The following is an 8,696-nucleotide window of genomic DNA, read 5'->3' on the forward strand; positions in this document are numbered from 1 at the left end:
CACGCAGCCATGCTGCCGGAGCCCCTGCTAGTTCATTGACTTCAATCACCTGGCTCTTGATTTGGTTGCTGTGCTGACCGAGGGCAGAGCCTGGCCCTGTAGTCTTTTTGATCAAGGAGTGATGGGGTGTCCAGCAGTGTTGTTGAACTTTGAGCACTGCCTTATCAAGCTTGGCTGCCTTAGATGTTCCCAGCTGATTTTCACTGAGCTGGAAATCATAAAGAATGGGGCCAAGAATGAGGACTTTGAAACTATGGAGGAAATGAGACTGAACTTAGAAAAAAATGTTAGTTTAATTAGTCTGAAGGGAAACAGTTTGGAACAAAGACAGAGAGGGGGGAAGTGGGGAGGGGAGCAGCAAGGGCAACCCCCAGCCCCCCAACCCAACGATAACTAAGTCCTGAAGTTAATTCTTGACTAATTAAATGAGTGCATCGATGGGAAGCCGTGGTGGAAGGCTAGATAGGGCACTGCTTGGGGATCCCAGGGAACTGAATTCTTTTGCTGAGTCTGCCATGGCCTGCTTCCCACTTGGAGCCTCTACCTGCCATCCCTCCCTCTGTTTGCTTTGACTGTGAGCTTTCTGAACTGCCTTGTACTCTGTGTCTGTACAGTGCCTGGCCTGAGATGGCCTTGATATATGAGTTTTGGGAGGAAGTGGGCTGAAGCAGCCAAAAAAAAGGAAGAGTAGTAGCAGTGTGACTTTTCTGGAAGGCTGCCCACGTGAGACAAGTCTATGCCAAGCACTAGAACCGGTACTGAACTGCAAAAAAAGAACCTGGCTTTGGTGAAGGTGTGATGTGGAGTAAGACTAGATGCATACGCCTTTTTTTTTTCACGTTCAAGGTTTCACAGCCAAGCCCAATCAATGTAGCACTCTCCATCTATGCTATGTAGTGCTCAGGCACCTCCATGTGTGTAGTTAAGCCATGTCATTGATGCGTGTTATACAAGATGATTTCCATGCTTCTCCCCAGGCCCTCAGTAGATAAATTAAGGAAGTTCCAAGTTTTTAACTTCCAGCGATTAGCCCTTTTTTTTTTCCCCCACCCCATCCCCTCTCCACAGGATATTGCAAACTTGTTCATTCCAGTGGCTTCTCTCTGTTAGGCACTTCCTCTGCATCCTGATGAAACATGAGGGAGGGAAAACCTTATTATGCAACCACCAGCACTTACTGGATCTGCTTCAGCTCTCTGACATGCTCCGGAGCCTGAGAGTAAGCAGTGCAGGTGCTGCCTTCCCTTGTCCTTGCGAGCACTCTCCTTCCTCTTCCCCCTTCCACCTCCCGCCAGCCAAACGCTCTGCTGAGGCAACGCAAAGTTCTGAAATATTGATTTGACCTGCACGTCATTAATTATTTTGCTTGGGCCGGTGCCAGCTCCTGCAGGAAACGCTTGGGAGCGCAGGATCTCTGAATAGATACTGCCTGGTTAAAGAAGTGAATGTCGTTCAATGTCTTGTCAGCCAATGACTATTTCTGCTGCAGTAGCGAGGGGGAAGAGACGGATGGTTCAGTGGCTAGAGCAGCAGCCAAGGACTTGAGCCCTAGGTTCAAGTCCTGCTGCTCCGCTAGTTGCTTTTGTGGTAAGGAGACTTGGCTTCCTTCTCAGAGCGGAGGCCAGAGGAGAGAGGCTTTGCGAGCAGTTGAGATGATGCTTCAAGTGAACTATTAGAAGTGCGGCCCAGCATCCCAAGGAGGTAGATGGAGAGAAGGAACGTGAGAGAGGAGACGTCATGTAGCAAGTGGGTGGATGAGCTGAGGTCAGAATGCAGGCTGATAGGCCCTGAGGTCTGTGCAGGAGATTTATATGGGGGAATTACTCACTGTGGGGGGGAAAAGTCATCACATGTTCTTTGTTTTGGGGGGTTGTTTGGTTGGGTTTTTTTATACCAGTTCCTGGAATGGGGCTAGACAGTTTAGGACCAGGCTGTCTGTGATGGGGTCTTCCATGAATGGCAGGGGGGCCTTGCGTGAGCTTTGCAGAGTAACCGGTGCATCTCCATGCCAGTGTCATGCGGCAGACTGGAACCCCAGCTGCTTGGACCTGATTTTCATAGGTTTCATAGACTGGAAGGGACCTCGGAAGATCATCGAATCCAGCCCCCTGCCCAAAGGGCAGGAAATCAGCTGGGGTCGTAGGATCCCAGCAAGATAAGCATCCAGTTTGCTTTTGAAGGTGTTCAATGTAGGCGCTTGAACCACCTCCGGAGGCAGGCTGTTCCAGACCTTGGGGGCTTGGACAGTAAAGAAATTCTTCCTTATGTCCAGCCTGAAATGGTCTTGTAGTAGTTTATGACCATTCGACCTAGTTGTCATCCCTTGGGGCGCTCTGGTGAACAAACGTTCCCCCAGATACTGGCGGTCACCCTTGATAAACTTATAGGTGGCCATCAGATCACCCCTGAGCCTGCGCTTTTCCAGGCTAAAGAGCCCCAGGGCTCTCAGCCTGTCGTTGTAAGGTCTGTTTTCCTGACCTCTGATCATGCGCGTGGCTCTTCTCTGGACTCTCTCAAGCTTCTCCACATCCTTTTTGAATTGTGGAGCCCAAAACTGGACGCAGTACTCCAGCTGCGGCCTCACTAAAGCCGAGTACAGGGGGAGAATGACGTCCCGGGATTTGCTTGAGAAGCATCTATGGATGCAAGCCAGCGTTTTGGTCTCTTTACTAGCAGCAGCATCGCACTGCAGGCTCATGTTCATCTTGTGGTCAATGATGACCCCCAAGTCTCTTTCTTCCATAGTGCTAGCCAACATAGCACTGCCGAGCCTATAAGGATGCTGCGGGTTTTTCTTCCCAAGGTGGAGGACCTTGCATTTATCAGCGTTGAACACCATCAGATTCTCGTCCGCCCACTTGCTGAGCCTGTCCAGGTCAGCCTGGATCATCCGCCTGTCTTCTGGTGTGGATGCTTTGCCCCAAAGTTTGGTGTCATCGGCGAACTTGGCCAGTCCGCTTCTGACTCCAGTGTCCACATCATTAATGCAGATGTTGAACAGTATGGGTCCAAGGACAGAGCCTTGGGGGACCCCACTGGTCACAGGACACCATGATGAGTGACTTGCATCAATTACTACCCTCTGGGTCCGACCATGGAGCCAGTTTTCCAGCCAGTGGATCGTGGAGGACCCAAGGCGACAATTGGCCAGTTTCTCCAAGAGGTGATTATGGGACACCAATCGAAGGATGAGAAGGAGCGTTTCCTTGAGCATTTCCATCAGGATACCTTTTTGAGTAAGAAAAGCTGTTGTTCCCTGGGGCCCCATGAGAAAGAGAAGGCAACAGGAAAAACTTGCTGTTTCACTTTCTTCCATATGCGGGGATTGGAACTGTCCTGAGCTTGTGGGTCCCTCTAAAGGCCTGGGCAGGGCCAGCAGCTCAGCACTTCTACTCCGTTTGCAGACTCCCAAGAGCTCTCCTTACCCAGCAAACAAGGAAGCAGTGGGCAGAGCTGAGGCAATTCTTGAGCCTCTTTCCCTCATTTGCCAATGGTGTGTGGCCCTTGAGGCACAAGCTGGGCAGTTCCTACATGCTGAGCAGAATGCGTCCTTGTCCTAGTCCCTCTCTCTTGGCTTTCCCCTGGTTCGTGGAGCACTTGCCTAGGAAAACGGCAGGCTCCAGCCTGAGCCCTCCCTCTGTCTCTTCTCTCAGGACTGATAGACACGCTGGCTTTTCCATTTAGCAGGTTGCATGGCAGCCTGTGCAGGCAGGAAATGTCACCAGCTAATAGAGCACACTTCGTGGTAAATAAGGTCACACAAGCAGCCTTTTGTGACTATCGACTGTCCCATTGCTATAGCTACCACGTCCTCAGCGGTCGGACACACCTGTTTGTTTTTCCAGTGCCTTTCTGCTACTGTCAGATTTCTTGGCTGGCTTAAAAAAATCCTGCTCTTTGTTCGTACACATTCATCATTGTTCCCTTTAAAGCAACTTCTCCCTCCCCTGCTACTTCTGATTGCGTTGTTTAGAGAGAGCATGAGCTGAAAGGGAGTTGGCTCCGAATATATTTGTCTTGTGCAGGGAGGGGATTTCAGCAAACTCTTCCCCACCCTTATATTCCTTAGGCCCAGCTGTAACTTTTAAAATGACGGCCCCAATCCTGTAGCAAAAATAGCTCTAATATTCCCACTTGAAGTGTATTTGATACCCGAGTCCCATAAAGGACTCTATGCTGACCAAAGCTTTTTTCCTTTTTTTTTTTTCCCTTCTTTTTTTGCCTTTTCCTGCTGCTGTGCTGTCAAATATATCCCTATTATTCGTTTTATTTTCCAGTTGGCCATGATCTCAGGTCAGGTATCCATTGTACTGGGCTGTGTCCAAATGTAGCGAGAGATCCTGTCTTGCCCTGAGGACTGACGGAGGACAGACTGATCTCATCCGCCAGATGGGGGCCTGAGTTTTGGGGAGATGAAATGATTTGCCTGAGATCACGCGCTGGCTGTGTCTGAAGTGGGAATCGAGCCAAATATCCTGAGTTCTGGGCTTTAGCTTCAAGTGCCCACGAGGCCTGCTAGCATAGTCTAAAGGCAGGAAACAGTATTTGCTCTTCGTTCTTTGACAGCTGTGCATAGAAAAGAGCTGTCTGTTTGTGTTATGGCTAGAGAAACTGAGGCATGAAGAAGACGGCTGCTGCCCAAGATCATGCAACTAAAGTAGTGGCAGACCAAAGAATAGATGCAACTCAGGGCTGGCTAGTCTTAAAGTCCTAAGTGCCTGGAATAGCAAGTAGGTTGATCTCCCTGCTTGTGTTCCTTGGCTTTGCGTGCCACCGTGTTTTGTTACATTAAGACCCTGTGATGGGTTAAAATCCCTTCCCTTGCACTTTTCTCCATCCCCCTTTTAATTAAATGCAGCCTGAACTCTTAAAGTCATAGTGAAGACAGTTTACGCCAAGCAGCCAACATTTATCTGTGTGAGCAGCTGTCTTCACATGGGAAGAAGTCTCTGGCTGATTTTGTTGTTTACTTTGATTAAAGTTGAGTATAAGGACAAAGCCCTGAGGCTTTATCCTTTTGAGCCCACTGAAAGTCCTTGCGTCCTTGTCCTGGGATTGGCTTTGTGGGATATTTGGTAAAGGGTTTGGGATGTGTGTGCCTGAGGGTGCAGAGGGAGGTTACCTGCACGAAGCATTTGTGGAAAGTTTAAAAAAAACAACCAAGCGTCCTTAATGTTTGTGTTGAAAACTTCCACTGTAGTTTATGCTTAAACACTGGCCATCACCATGAGAATGCTTTGGCATGGTTCCTTCCAGGGGGAAGAACTGGCAATTATAAGACTATGAGACTATTTTGTCCAAAAGGCTGGAAACCCTGACTCTGCCACCACTTCACTGTGTGACCTTGGGCAAGCCACTTAACATCTGTTTCCCACCCTCCTACCTTCTCTGAAACAGACTCCCTTAAGTGATGGCTTTTAACATTCAACAAATGCTAATAATAATTGTCTTTCTGACAATAATTTCTTAACTTCCTCAGATATGGTGGTGGTGATGATACTGGATACAAAAGCCAACAGTTGGGCTTCTTTCTAAATGTGTTGAGTTGCTCACCAAAAATTCAAGTCTTCATGACAAAATTTTCCTTTCTGGGATCCCGAAGAGGTGCTTAAGAAGGGACATGACAGCAGTCTTCAAATATCTGATGTTGCCATAAAGAATAGAGAGAACACCTTGTCTCTCTTGCTGCAGAGAGTAGGATGTGGTCCAGTGGCTTGAAGTTTCTCAAAGTAGGCTTAGGCACAATATCATGAAAAACTTCTTTGCTATTTGAGCGGTGGGGCAGTGAAGGAGACTGCCTAGGGAAGCTGTGAATCTCTATTGTTGGAGGTGTTCTAGAAGAGGTTGGATAAGTATTGATCAGGGATGATCGAAGTATAGCTATGCCAAGGTATAGTATGGATATTTCTCATGCTTCTGGGCTTTCCTGGTTGCTATGCAGGGCCAGGAAGAATTTTTCCTCCTGTTGCTGCTACATGTCAGGGCTTTCCCCCTCCACCTCCCCCAGAAGCGTCGGATGCTGGCTGCAGCCAAGGCTGGGACCGTCGGTTTGGAGTGCGGAAACCCAGCGGTTCCTGGCTAGAGGGTCTTGCCCCTCTGCTTAAGGTTAGATCAGCTGCCACGTTTGGGAACAGAAAGGAATTTTACTCCATGGTCAGATGGTAGGGACTGTGGGGAGTTTTGCCTTCCTCTGTAGTGGGGGTGTGGCTCTCTTTCTTGGATCTCAAGAATATTTTAACAACCCTTGCAGCAGCTGGATAGTAGTTGCCATTGCCCTCCTGTTTCACCTGTGGCAAGTTAAAGTGTTATGCCTTGTGGTTGTGTGACAAGGCTGACTGTGTAGTTTTAGTAATGGGTTAGATAAGGATTTGTACGAGATGATTTGGATAGGGAGGATCTGCCTTAGGCAGGGGTTGGATCAGGCTTTCAGCCCTTTCCAGCCTTACTTTTCTATGATTCGAAACAAAAGTGAAACTAATAAGTACCTACTGTGGGCCCGGGCACATGCATGTGCTCTTGGATACAACCAGAGCACAGGAGACAGGCCGGTTTAAAAACAAGACTAGCAGTTTTCTCCTAACTCAAAAAACTTTCATATTAAATGGAAAATCATTTTTTATGGGAATGCTTACATTTCTTGGATCATCTCTAACTCGTAGCATTTATATTCTCTTTTGCCACAGCCGTTGACTGTCTTGTCAGTGCACTGAGCCTTGATAAAGATTTACAGACCTCAGAACCCCCCCTTTTTTTTTTACACTCTCCAGTCAACACATGTTAAAGCAAAGGTTTTGCAGAAACCTGTAAAGTGAATCCACCCACTTGCTGTTAGGTTTGCTTCACTAATCCAATAGTGCGATAGTCTCATCCCATTAAACTGATAGCCAAATAGATTAATGCTGTGCGACAGCTTCCTAACCATCAGCAGGGACTGAACAAGATGTAAAGCTCTCCGTCTATCTGGCCTACACCTCTCAATGAATCTTGATTTCCCTGATGATGATTGGAAAAAGAGAGGCTGTAGCAAGTAGAACCTTTAAGGTATAATACAAGGAAAACGAAGTCAAGTTTGAATTGAATGTAACAGGCTAAAAATGAAGGGAGAGAGGCATCCGTTTTTTTCATGTAGTTATGGTAAGATGCTGTATTGTGCGTATGGCTTTTCTTAAATTTCTGGGCAGTATGAATTTACATTAGCTGGGGATCTGCTGGGGATGCGAATGTGGACTCTTCCCACCCCACCCCACCCCACCCCACCCAAACCTTTCCCCAGAGATGATGCATTTTTTTCATCTTACAATTTTCCTTGCTCTAAAAGTTGCTCAGACCAGAAGCATCTGTGAGTTCCTTGCATGTGTACAAATAAAATAGTTCATGTCTTAAAAGAGCAATTTCCCCCCCTTTACTATTCACCTCTGGGATCATGATAGCACTGCTGTAGTCGCAGGCAGCAGGTCACAGCTTCAGTTCTCACCAGTATGGGCAGTAATTGTATGCAACAACGTGGGGTTTCCAGGCAATCTGAGGAAGGCCCTCAAAGTTAGGGATGAGAATTTCATTTACCATCAGGAAGATTGTCTCATGGTACGCTGAGCACAGCTTGTTATCGGGCTCCAATCCTGTAAATAACCCATACAAAATGAGCCTTACGTCTGAGTAGATCCCCAAATGATGTACGTAGATGTGGAGTTGGTGTGCATGGATTAACTTGGTCTTGGCACATGTCCCAGGATCCGAGTCCTGCTTCTGCTTGAAATCTGTAAATCTCCAACATACACGCATTCATAAGCCGCTGTTTGGTTCACATGAATGTCATTGCTATTTATCCTCTCGTTTCCTCTGAGTGATTTCTAAATATTTAAAAAGTTTAAAATTATGATTGATTTTTAAAATAAAAATAATCTTTAATAATTTCCATAGAACACTCCTGGGACATCATGATCTGGAGCTGAGGAAACTTCTCTAAATTCTCATATATCACTCAGCCCTGTGCAGTACGTGTTAATCCCCAACAATGTATACCCTGGAGTGTCTTATTGAATAGAAATCTGTCAAATGCTGCATAAAAGTCAAACTGTTTAGGAGCTGCCAGCTACAATAAAGTGAGCCCTGTAATATAACCCACCTGTTTGCTGAGATACAGACCTGTGTTTAACCAACCTTTTCAGTGGTGCTTGAGGAGTTCAGTATATTCACCAGAGAAACTTATATCTGGTTTTCAGGCACATCTGGGCAGCATTTTCAATCTAAGGGAGATGACAAGAGCAGTCATATATTGCACTGTATGAGACTAGTACAGGGAAAAGTTAATAATCAAAACTCTTTAGCAATGGTACATTTTTCCAGAATCATATTGTATGTATGGTATGCTCATTCAATTAGTACTTATATTACTAATAACCAATAATAAATTCTCTGTTGCCATCGTGGGGAATCTAAACCGTACGTCAACTTTTTACAGATAGCCGATTTTTCAGAGATTCATAAATTAAAAGGCCAGCCAAACAAATGCAATCATTTAGTCTGAGCTGCTGTATAAGAGAGGCCATAGGACTTCCCTGAATTCATCCCTGAAAAGGCTTTGCAAAACTCAATAGAGAGTGGAAGTTCCTACGGAGTTGTTTGCTTTTTGTTTTGAATTTTATTTTGTATTACAGTATTATAAAAATAGAAGCAGTTGCAATTGCAACTAAGTG

The sequence above is a fragment of the Alligator mississippiensis genome, chromosome 14 (genome assembly GCF_030867095.1).
Source record: "Alligator mississippiensis isolate rAllMis1 chromosome 14, rAllMis1, whole genome shotgun sequence".
In the NCBI taxonomy this organism is placed as follows: domain Eukaryota; kingdom Metazoa; phylum Chordata; order Crocodylia; family Alligatoridae; genus Alligator; species Alligator mississippiensis.